General features: G+C 31.7%; 1 long non-coding RNA gene across 2 annotated transcripts in view; it reads left to right on the top strand.

Annotated features, from left to right (window-relative positions):
* Window positions 1-12,536, top strand: part of LOC150064625 (uncharacterized) — a 33,690-nt gene that overhangs the window by 4,320 nt on the left and 16,834 nt on the right. The window contains exon 3 of one of the 2 annotated variants that reach the window (XR_016535172.1): window positions 6,835-7,047. The exons of the other annotated variant lie outside the window; for it this stretch is intronic. This is a non-coding gene — a long non-coding RNA (uncharacterized LOC150064625). Of the gene's footprint in view, window positions 1-6,834; window positions 7,048-12,536 lie in introns of those variants that run through there. 2 annotated transcript variants of the gene reach the window in all.

The raw sequence follows: 12,536 nt of genomic DNA, 5'->3' as shown, positions 1-12,536 counted from the left end.
TTAACAATTTTAGTAATGTGGATCATCTATCCAATTGACAAACAATATTTTTTTTAATAATGATGGTGAATGGGTACATGCTTAAGATACAGCTGCAGCTTAAATTGGAAATTATAACAGCATTCACGGTAAGATATTTTAGAATAGGTTGATTACAATGAGATGAATAAACTATAGCCTATATATGCATACATGCACATCTCTTACACTAAGCAAACTAAAAATCTTTGTTCAAATTGCTTTTTAAATTTCACTCATCTACATAAAATAGATCCACAGATACAAGACAGGGTTGGAATTGGTGTGAATGTAGGCACCATGGCATACATAAAGATATCAAAACAGATAAGAAATCATTCATAAAAATATAACTTAAATAAATAAAATGTCAGGTCTGTATTATAATTAAAGGCAAGTAAATTAATTTGGGGTTATCATTTATACTTCAACAAGTGAAGACATTGTTATCTGACTTTATACAGTCACTGTATGATGTCAATAACATAGTCATTAAATCCTTGTAACAATCTCTTGCGATGACATAAACAATATCCTTATTGAAAGCATTAAGTACACAAATTTCAGCAATCATAGATGGATAATTCATTGTTAGATCTAAGAGTTAAGCCCAGTCTTTCTCCTTCACCACATACACCAAACTTTACATCATTCATCTCTATTCTATATGTTCTTTATTAAAGATGAACTAAATTCATAAACATTGAAAGTAATAAAAATTTATAACAATTCCAAATACATGTTACCTCTTTCACTCTTCGTCATAACCCTTATATATAAAATTGAAAAAGCAGCATGTAGATTTAAATATGCAAGTAATGTCTTTTCATTCACAAGGTCAATACTGCAAAGCCGAAATCTAACCCAACATTTGGGGCTGAATCCCATGCTACACCATTAAATTTCCTTGTTAGATGCAATACATGTGGTCATAAACACCAAACTTAGGGAATCATTTCTGAACATACAGCCTCAAAATGAAAATATAGTCCTCCCAGATAGATAAAAGTAACAATGACAGATATTTGAAAACTTTTTATCTTAACTAACCATTTTAAACCTTTAAAAAATTTCAATGCAGCATAGTTAGAATTGCTGTCTACTGCAGAGCATATACTGTTTTTTCAAGTTTAGGAATTTGCTAACATCAGTTGAATTTCATGTCAAGGAACCAATTATATGCTACTGGTCCCAATTTATATTGTTTTTATTCATACATGTAATTCATTTTCTTTTTAATTATTTTTCTTTCCTTTCCTCTGAACTTTTTCTTTTTTTTCTTGACAGTCCTTAGTATTGAACTCAGGGCCAAGAGGCTTTCTCTGAGCTTATGTACACAAGGTTAGTGCTTTACCACTTTGAGCCACAGTACCATTTTAACCCTTCTGGTGGATAATTGGAGAAAATAATCTGATGGATTTTCTTGCGTGGGCTGGCTTTGAACCTCTATCCTCAGATCTCAGCCCCTTGAGTAGTTAAAATTACAAGTATGAGACACCATGGCCCAGCTGTTTCTGAAATTATGGTGGTAGTTTTCTGTGTTCTCCAATATATTTTCTTTTATTTCTTTCAATTTTTAATTATTTTTTCTTATAAATGTCTGTTCCAGAAAATCAGTAATAGTATTGAATGAAATAGAGCATTTAATGACATTCAAATCTGACATGTTCCCTTTATCATTTATAAAATATTATTATTTCATTATTTTTCTATTATTTCATCTAACATAGTGATATTAGCCATAAAGAAATTATTTGAATAAAGATCAATTTAGTTTTTTACATTTATGAATTGTGTTTCTAATTTCATAAATAAATCTCAATAATCTCTCAAGTATTTGAATATCTATATTGTTATTATTTGTAGATAATAGTATCAAACAATTTAGGTTTCAAAGTATGATTTTTTAATTGTCGGGATAATGTATAGAGGGGTTATAGTTACAGTCATCAGTTACTAGGTGCATTACTTCTCACACATTGATACCAAAGGAACAAAAGGCTCTGGGTTTCCTTGATATGTGAATATTAGAGCCAAAAGTACAAGAGTAATGACTCAATATTTGGGTACCCACGGTTATTGACACAGTCTTGGAGATATAAACATAATCATGATGGGATATATCTATATATACTCTATAGACAAATGTAATATATAGATCACTATGTATCTAAGACTTACAAACTCTGAACTTAATTTTAATCATGTTCTAAAATCTCTGTACCAGTGATTGCATATATAGAGATTTCCTTCTTGAATACTTATGAAACATGACATTTGAAATATGATGTAAAAATAAAGGTTAATAAAATCTCTCAATAAAACATAAATAAATAAATAAATAAAAGATATCACATTGTATTTGATTTTTCATAATATAGATTATGGATTTCTTTGCCCCGAACTTCCCAAATCAGAAAATAAGTAATACATTCTTGATTAACCTTCCTAGATGTTTCTTTTCATTTTGTTTTTTTTTTGTGTTGTTTTTTTTGCCAGTCCTGGGCTTAAGGCCTGACCCCTGTCCTTGGATTTTTCTCAAGGCTAGAACTCTACCACTTGAGCCTCAGCACCACTTCTGGCTTTTTCTAAGTATGTGGTACCAAGGAATCGAACCCGGGTCTTCATGCATGCTAGGCAAGCACTCTACCATTAGGCCAAACTCCCGGCCCTTTCTTTTCATTTTGGAAGTTTAGTATTCTACTAGGCTAAAATAACATACTCTATAATATAATTTATATATTGTTACTATATTAAAATACACTATATATTATATATTATTTATTTGTGGTGTGTATATAGTCTGACTGTTATTACAAAAACAGATTTTGAAATGGAAATGATCATAAAGTATATGAAAATTGTTGTCAAAATTGTAAAAATGTACTCAAATACAAAAATGATACATGACATTAATCAGGAAGAGATTTCCTTCAGATTTAAATAGGTTAAATTGGGGTTTTTAGACCCCAATTAATAAATAATTTTATATTCTTTTCTACTTTCCATCAAATCTGTTTAAAATCAAATCTTAAAAACCAAATCACTTCTCTATAGAAAGTGACATTTCCAAGTATTTTTCATTTTACAATAACATTTGAAAGAGTTTCTCTTTGTAATCACCTTTTCTTCTCTGTCACACCTTAGATCTTACAGAAATATCATTCAAAGAGATACTAGTGTTAACCAGGTTCTAGCGTTCAATTTTCCTTGAAAAGTGTGATTAAAAGTCACTGAAGTTTCTCCTGAATCATCTTGTTATCACGACTTATCCCCAGACTAATATTACTTACAAAAGATAATATGCTCAGTCAATATTAAAAATATATTTCCCAGACTTTTTTCATAACTTGTAGTTTGTCTACAGTTTCAAGGTAAATCATATTATTGTGAAATTATGTTTCAGATTTTATATATTTCTCCATTTTAAGATTTTAAAAAATGTTTTGTTTGAATATTAAATAATTTTAGATGTTCACAAGTAAAGGTGGAGGAAAAGCCTCTTGATATGCTAATAATAACTTTATTCAAAGGCTTTTTTTCACCTAAACTTTCTGTAGGAAAATAGATATGTAAATAAATATATATAAATGCTTAAATAAATTTGTTCATATATTCATATATTATATATTATAATATATATTTATAAAACAGCAATGATATATTTATATATTTCTTAATAAATACATAATATATAATGTATATGACTATATTTCAATATATATTACAGAAATTGTATATATGTGTGTATATGTTTGACTGTGTCTGTACACAGAAACACATACATGATAAGATATCCCAAACTGACTTAATCCTACATAAATTCCCAACTGACTGAACTGTTTGAGGGACTGAAATTTCTTTACCAATGTATCCCCACAAAAAACCCCAATCTTCCTATCTTCCATCAGGAAATACATCAAGTATTGCGAGCAGATAAATTATGAATTATGTATCTATGGCCAAATTTAAAGTTGTTGAACTAATTGTTTTTGCATGCTGTTCTTGAAGGGAATGTTCTTTTGTTTTCAACTCGGGGGTTGATTTGTATTAATTTCCTATTGATATTACTCTTATCATGCTAAGTTGATTAGGAATTCATTACATATTTAAATTTCTAACCTTTACATTTTCACCATCATACAGTAAAATGGCTAATGTCACCCATTTGTGTCATTGGAGTTTTAAAGGTATTACTGTGGCATATTATATATAAACATGAAAGTAGTTTCACTGGGTAGTCTCAGCCAATTTAGTACCTTGGCTGGAAACCAGGTTCTCCCTTTGGAATGAAAACTAAATAATTCATGTGTACTAGCCACTCTTCTGTTTTTCTTATATTCTGAGCCATGAGAGTACATTACTTTATCTAGACATTCTTGGACATAGGATTTGAATAGAGAAAATTACCCTTATTCCACAGCACTGCTAAAATTCTTTGATTTGGTCAGACTGAATTTATATTTCCTGTCTTTCAGAATTATTTTTGCCAGAAGAAATGATAGGAATGATTCATGCCCATACTCCACTATCACATTTCTATATCAGTCCTTTCAGAAATCCTAATGATGTAAATATTTTATATTAGATCCATTTGGCCCAGAATTATGAATATGATAATACTATACATCTATTCTCAAATACTACCTTGATCCATCATAGTTGCTCCGAGTATTCTAAATAAAATACTATTCATTTCTCTGGAGTACAATATTAGAAATATGACTCACTTCTCTTTTACTCAACATGATGCTTTATAGAGAAGAATTCATGAAAACCTGTGACCAACCATATACTCAGATTCAAAGAGAAAGATAAGCATATTGTGAACATAAAACAGAATGGCTTAGGTTGTGCTATACCTATGCAACTTTGCTCAGTTGTGGAGTTTTTACGTGAGATTAATTTAATCTTATAATATTCTAAAATGAGACTTCAGAAAGTGAATTGGAAGGATGATCTCAGGAAAATGAAGGCTTAGATAACAAATGAAAGTGAGCAGGATATACAAGAGGACTGTGCCATGGGCTCAGTGTATTTTGCTTAAAGCCCTGGGCTTCAGTTGGGAGAGGATATTAGTTAAAGAAAGTAGAGATTTCACCTAAAAGAAAGATAAACCACAAATTTTAGTCTAACTATCATCTGATATACTGGTCCTTTTATTTTTCTTTTTACTATGGATTCTCTAGCAACATTTCCATGATTGTGAGTGTTTATGTTTCTACAATACCAGCCATTTTCTTGTATTTTTGTACCTTTTTCCCATTGATCCACACTTTCTATGTAAGTCTTAGTCATACGTCTTGCAAATGTTTGTACTATTAAATCATAAAATCATATAATCTTTTACATAGGTTTTCTTTTACCGCATTAATATACAGAACTTTATATTTCATGAAAAATTGCAATTGCTAAAATAGAATTTAGTTGTCATTTTCATTAAAATAGTGAGTTAGAAAATAAAATAAAAGCCTGGCACAGTGTCTCATGCCTGTAATCCTATCTACTGAGGAGGCTGAGATTTGAAGATCAAGGTTCAAAGCCAGCTTGGGCAGAATAGGACCTGAAACTCTTATCTCCAATTAACCTCTAGAAAATGGGAAGTGGGGCTTGGCAAGGGTAGGGCAGTAGCCTTGAACTGAAGAGCTCAGGGATAGTGCTCAGGGCAAGTTCAAGAGTTCAAGCCCCTCGACCACAAAAAGGTAAATAAAATAAAAAATAAAATAAATTTTGATGGTATAAAACATATACATTTCATATTTAACCATGGTGTATTTTAATACAAATATTTGAAATAGAAATATTTTCATATAATCTTACAGATGGAGTTTAAGCTTTACTGTCTAACATAAATTAGATTTCTTACTATTTTTTATGAAGCAAGTTATATTGTTTAAAGTAGGTTAAAATTCATGCAAATGTTGAAAGAAACAGAGACATAATTAGGAGCTAGGAGAAAAGGAATTAGTAATATATTTATAAAACTTCACAGGAGTGATTTGTGGAGGATTCTGAGATGTATCACTTATGAATTGTGTTTATGTATTTATGCCTATATGTCCAATAAGATTAGAAAGTCTGGATAAATAAAATGTTAGAGAAATGAAAGATGAATAATAAAACAACTTAGAGTATTTTTATGTATTATTGACATTAAGGACCATAATTAATAATAAATGAAATTAATACTAAAATTTGCTGTCATAGAGATTTTGAGTAGCTATATCTTTTCATTTAATATGATATTGAATAAAGAAGTCTCAGCAGTGAGTAAGATCTGGTTGTTTGACTTTATATACACACATGCTCAGAAAGGAATTGAGAAAGCTAAAATCAAGGCTCATAATGGGATCAAAAAAATAAAAAGGAAAAGAGCCATATTTATGAAGAGTGGAAAATTATGCAAATATTGAGGAGAACAGGATAAAAAGTATAAGGTCTTCTTTTTGCATCTTTCTGTGCTGACAAACATTACAAACTTGGAGAAAGTTTGCTAAGTTATCAGTTTCAGCTTTATAAAAAGGAGATAATTCAGAGGATATGCCTATGATTTCAAAAGCACAGGCAACTTTTGTAACATCGAAAAACTGCAGTAGAATGTGTAATTTAGGCCATAATTTCAAGTAAATAATGACTCTCATAGCCTTCCTGAAAATATTGTCACATTTAGGGTACTAGAGAGATGTCCTTTTGATAGGGAACAGCAAGAAATGAGTGAAGCCATGAAACTAAGTAGGTATATTTGTTGACCTGGAGCAGTGACCATGAAGTTTTCTCCTGAGGCTTTTTTATTAGTATTATTATCCCTTTGTACAGGTGAAAAGGGTCATTGTTCACATTGAAAGGCAACACAAGAAAAGGCAATCCCTGAGGAGAGGTAGGAGGGAGTTTTCCAGATAATGGAAGACAATCAGTTCATATGGCTGCCCTCCTGCCCACATCTGAGACTGATGTGCCACCTCGCAGCTCCAGCATAAGCCTGGAGAAGGCAGGGTGAAGACCAATGACGCTGGAGAAGATAGGGTGAAGATGAATGAAGCTGAGGTAAGCACAAAGAATTTCCAAGCGTGTGCAAGGAAAGAATGGAAGAAATTAAGGAATTAATAGAAATATATTAAAAGGTTATTGGACTGGAAACGCTAATCAGAACAAATGTACCAGGGTAATAAATTAAAGTAGATGGATGTGTAGTAATCCTTAACTCCTTTTCCAGAACCAGTTTTAAATTATTTAGCCAAATTACTCAATTTTACTTGTATTAAGTTTAATAAATTATGAGCATGCGTATACAAAAATATATATATACTGAAAGTTTTGACATTTCAGTCAAGAGCATGCTAAATATCTTATTCACAGAAAGCTTACTTTAACTTCCTTTGTCTTATTTACTGGTGGTTTACAATACAAATTTCAATGTGGTGCACAATTCTAATTCCAGTTTATGTTGGCTCTAATATATCTAGAAAATTAAGTCAACAAATTGATAAATGTTTCTTTGGTTGCTGAGAGGAATTCAATATCATGACTGCATAGTCAATTAGTGAAAATATCTGTATTGCTTATAGCAATGGAAATATTTGAACCTATAATTAAATCATATACACTCAGATATGCCAACATATTTATCTTTGACAATTAATGAGTCAAATTCATCTACTATTATATATATACTTTGATATTTTTAATTTTAGTTTTCAGTTTCAAATTTTGATTTAAGACAAAAATAATTTCATTATGGTAAAATTATTTCCTTTTAAAAAAAAATGTTGGTCTCTACGGGGAGGCTAGGAACAGTAGATCAAATACCTAAGTAAATGTTTACTGGACTGTAACACACTTCACTTCCACTAATATCTGCTAGTGTTTTTATAAAATATAAGATTATGTTTGAGCTAAAGTCCAATATTTGGATACAAATACATGTAATGTTAAGTGCCCATTCAGCCTTTGTCATTATCACTTAATTTTGTCATTTTAACAACTCAGCTTTGTCTTCAGCACTTAAAGAGGAAATTGCATACGTTAATGCAGCCCTCATTCAGAAGTTATACATACTTGTCTGTGAGCTAGTAGTTATAAACTAATTATATTTGTATAGAATTCTCTGACTACATTGTGGGGAAGACTAACCTTCAACACTTTTATCAATGTTGATCTATTAAGCTAAGAATTCTGATGAAGAAAGTTATATAATTCAGTTGTATGATTTGTCAAAACTTGAGGACGCCTTTTTATTCATATTCAGCTGAAATTTCCAAACATGTCAGAACCTCTCATTAGAAAGTTTAAAGCCCTGAGTTCAAACTCCAGTACTCCCCCTCCCCCCAAAAGGGAGGGTTCGAAAAGGGGATTTGGGAGAGGGAGCAGGTTTTCCATTTCTGGTGCCCAGCTACACACATACTTGTGAGTTGATCACCTCATTAACATTTCTCTATGGATCTATACTTGGTTTATTGTTTAGAAGAAAACTAGCTCTATATTTGTATCTCTGGGAGATTGTGTAAAAAATATTGGTGTGATGAAGGATAGAGACTGTAGGAAAAGACTAATAAAACACAGCAGAAAAAGAACAATGCAGAAAAAAAGTGATTTACTAGTTTATCAAGACAAAATTCTGACCTTGTGCAGTAAATGACATGAACACCAACCACTGGCAATTATACTATAAGTCCACTTCTTTGATTCATAACTTTAGTGAGCAAGTATTGAGTTCAGGAGCTTGAAGAGAATCATTCCATATGCAAATCTCAACAGCTATGCATAGATGATTGTCCATCAAAGCCTATCAAAAGCATTCTTCATTTCTGGTACAAGGGTCTTAGTTGGGCTTATTTAACATATGACTCTTACAATTGTAAATTTGTATTTCACTAATTTTCAATTAATTAATACTGAAGGATTGGCTGTATGGAGATTTTTTAACTGTTTTGCTATTTAATTTCTAAGTGAAGTACAATACCAAGGAAAGAGTAAATACTAATACTATTCATGAATCTCTCTCCTCATTTCCCAATCCTTAGATATTAATCCTCTTTCTTATTTTGCATATACAGGCTATTATATACTAAGCTGTGTTTTCAATTCAGTTATTCCATTTGCTCTACAAAAACAATTGAACTTGATGGTATCAGTTTGTCTATTTTTTATCTGCAGTATATTTTGGTGGCTGCATATATCTCATGGATTGTGGCTCTGTCAGATGAGTATTTCTGCATTACAAAGCCTCCTTTTGTCTCTCCCCTAGTCTGCTCTTTTCAAAACTCTCCTTGATTTTCTTTCCTAGTACTAAACATGAGTTTATTGAGAACTCACTCAGATAATACAAAATGAGTTTTTCTTAATTAATTGCAATGTCTGTAGCCTGAAATAACTTCACCTTCTCCATGGAGTACAAAGTTCTCTAATTCTGGATGGGTTGGCATGAATGTATCTTTCAGGTGCAATTATTCTAGGTCACAAACCACAAATTATTTCATGAACTAAACTTGCATAAACAATAGCTCATACCTATCATACCAGCAAGTCTATATCCTGAGATCTGAGGGTCAATTAACTAATTAACTAATAAAAATAGGCAATGGTCAAGCCCAAGTAGTCATATGCCAGTCTAGTAGGAACAATGCTAAGCTTTAGGCAAGGAACTTCCAGCCCTTATATTAACTACATTTAACCTAATATGTAGACATTATTTTATATGATTAGCATTTATTAAGCAAAAAATAATGCATATGGTTTATCTACCAGATTATCTCAAATGTTTAATCTGAGTTTGAAATCATAAACAGATGAATTTCAAAAAAGAACAGAATTATATGAATATCCCTGATAATATACTACTCACAAGCAAAGCATTCAGAATGCCAATCATAATTTCACTGATCTAAGGCTCAAAAACTTTTAATATAAATAAATAAATAAAATGAATTACCAACAATATAAACAGTAAAATGAAGGTAATCAAAAGAAACCTGAATAACACCTCATTTTATTTTCAGAATAATATGGATTTAAATTTGTTCCCTTTTTGATTTACTAAAAATTTTAGGAGAATAACAATTGAGTTATTTCATCTATTTTTTACTTGTCCTTAAATCTTATAATACATTTAACTTCTGAACTAATTAATGTCGACTTTAAAACTAGAAACTCTCCATTCCATGCCATTGAGGCTTGCTGGCAAAACAGTCTTCAGGTTGCCCACAAAGGCTGGGAGAAAACATATTCTGATCTAGAGACAATATCAATGGAGCAGATAAAAGAGGAATTTGAGCTCAAATGCTGTAGTAGCAGCATGTATTCCTATTTATGACACCTTCTTGCTGAGGTTAAGAACAGAAGAAACGTCTTCAGGCAACACTTGCCATCCATCCACCCATCAGATCCAGAATGCTTGGAGGTGAGGGAATTTGGCTTGTACAGGACAGGAAAAGAATATACATTTCAAAAGATGCCCCATTTGTTATTAAATGGAAAAACTTAGAAAAGATCATATTAAGTGAAGTAAGCCAAACTCAAAGGAACTTAGGCTCAATGGTTTCCCTCATTTTTCATAATCAGTAGAAATCTTAGGCTCTCCTAGCAGAGATTTGCAATAGAGCAAAACCTTGATAGAAAAGGCCATATAGTAGGATGATAAATGAAATGATCTCTAGGATATAGAAACATAAGCAATATAATGAATGATTGTTGTTCTTAAGGTACTATGTTATCTCTCATCTCTTTTGCTGTCCCTTGGTTATCTCATATTGTTACAGTATCTCACTTTGTTACCTGATATATCAGATATATTTGTATTTGGTTATTTGAAATTGGATAGGGAAGGGGGGAAAACAAGATGAGGGGTGGGGGTGGGGGGAGGGAAATGGGGACCAAGACATGTGAAAGGGTATCAATGTATGGGAATTCATGCACCATCTATCTGGCAAATATCATGTAACCCTTCTATTAATTACAATAAAAATATATGAAAAAAAAGATGAGTGACACATAGGCTGTTTTGCCTTAAAGCATAAGTGAAGATCAAAGCTAAACTTAGTGGAATGGATATGATAGCTCCATCTTTTTTTCATATATTTTTATTGTAATTAATAGAAGGGTTACATTATATTCACTGCATAGAAGGTGCATGTTTCACAAACATTGATAGCTTTCTCATATCTTGGTCCCCATTTCCCTCCCTCCACCCCCACCCCTCATCTTGTTTTACCCCCTTCCCTATCCTATTTCAAATAACCAAATAAGCATATATACACTATATCAGATAACAAGGTGAAATACTGTAACAATATGAGATAACCAAGGGACAGCAAAAGAGATGAGAGATAACAGTACATTAAGGACAACATCCACTCATTATATAGCTTTTGTCTCTATATCCTGGAGGTCTTTTCATTTAGCATCATTCTATATGGCCTTATGTACCTAGGTTTTGTTCTATTGTAAATCTCTGCTAGGAGAGCCCACGATTTCTATGGATTATGACCTTTTTATAAAAATAAATCATAGGGCAATCTGATAATCGAAGACAAGCATATTCAAAACTCAAAAGTGATCTGGGCTGTTTTTCTTCCATATGACATTGTTTGTGGAAATTATATTGGAGTTTTGAGTAATCTTTAGGCTTTGAGATATCAAGCTACAGTGATGATGAACTGACCTCATCTAACTTTTAGATTCGCTTTCTTCTTCATTTTGTGATCATATCAGCATTTTTGAGATACTGATTGACAAAATAAAAGAGGAAAGAAAAGAACAAAATAAATTTTATTGAGGTAAAATTAGATCAAAACTCATAATAGGGAAAGGTCAAAAGTGGAGCTTCAAGAGTTATCAAAAATGGAGATTCTCATGAAAAATTGATTTATGCACTTTTGCAGATATGACAATTAAATACATTGTCTTCTTAATTAAAATATTTATGAGTGTGAACACGTAGCATTTATTGCACCACCAATTTAAAACTTGCAGTACCAGCAAGGTCTCCTATTCATTATTGGCCTGAATCTTCTCCAATTTTCTGCTTAAAGAGAGAAAAGTTTTGTTAATGTGAATTCTTTTATTTTTTGGCTACACCAACTCCTAATTGAGCTTCATTAGGGAAAACAAGCATCACAAGAAGAGGGAACCATCAGCAGCCTAGAACAAGGTCAATGTAAATGATTTCAAATTATGAAGCATTAGTACTCATTTAACAAAGAGGTAGAAAACGAAATAAATTATGAAACCAATAAGAAAGCAAAGGCCTAGAACTTGTTACATTTATAGCTGAGCCCTGTCTCTGTCTTTGTTTCTGTCTCTGTCTCTCTCACACACAGAAATGTTTAGCTGTCTATATACAGGCACTGTGTGTTTTTAGAAATTTATTTCCACTCAACTTTTCTGAAAATTTTGGCTTTGGGTCTTACTTCAAAACTTTAGTGTTTAATGAGAGCACCGATAGATGATTCAATAGTAGCAGCAGTAGCATACCATGCTAGGAAGAAGTTTCCGCATGACACAGGATTTGGTGTTTAATAGCT

The sequence above is a fragment of the Megascapheus bottae genome, chromosome 4, assembly GCF_031878675.1.
Source record: "Megascapheus bottae isolate mThoBot1 chromosome 4, mThoBot2.hap1, whole genome shotgun sequence".
In the NCBI taxonomy this organism is placed as follows: Eukaryota; Metazoa; Chordata; class Mammalia; order Rodentia; family Geomyidae; genus Megascapheus; species Megascapheus bottae.
Note: the sequence above shows the minus strand (reverse complement) of the source record. Positions and strands in the feature narration are given on the sequence as shown.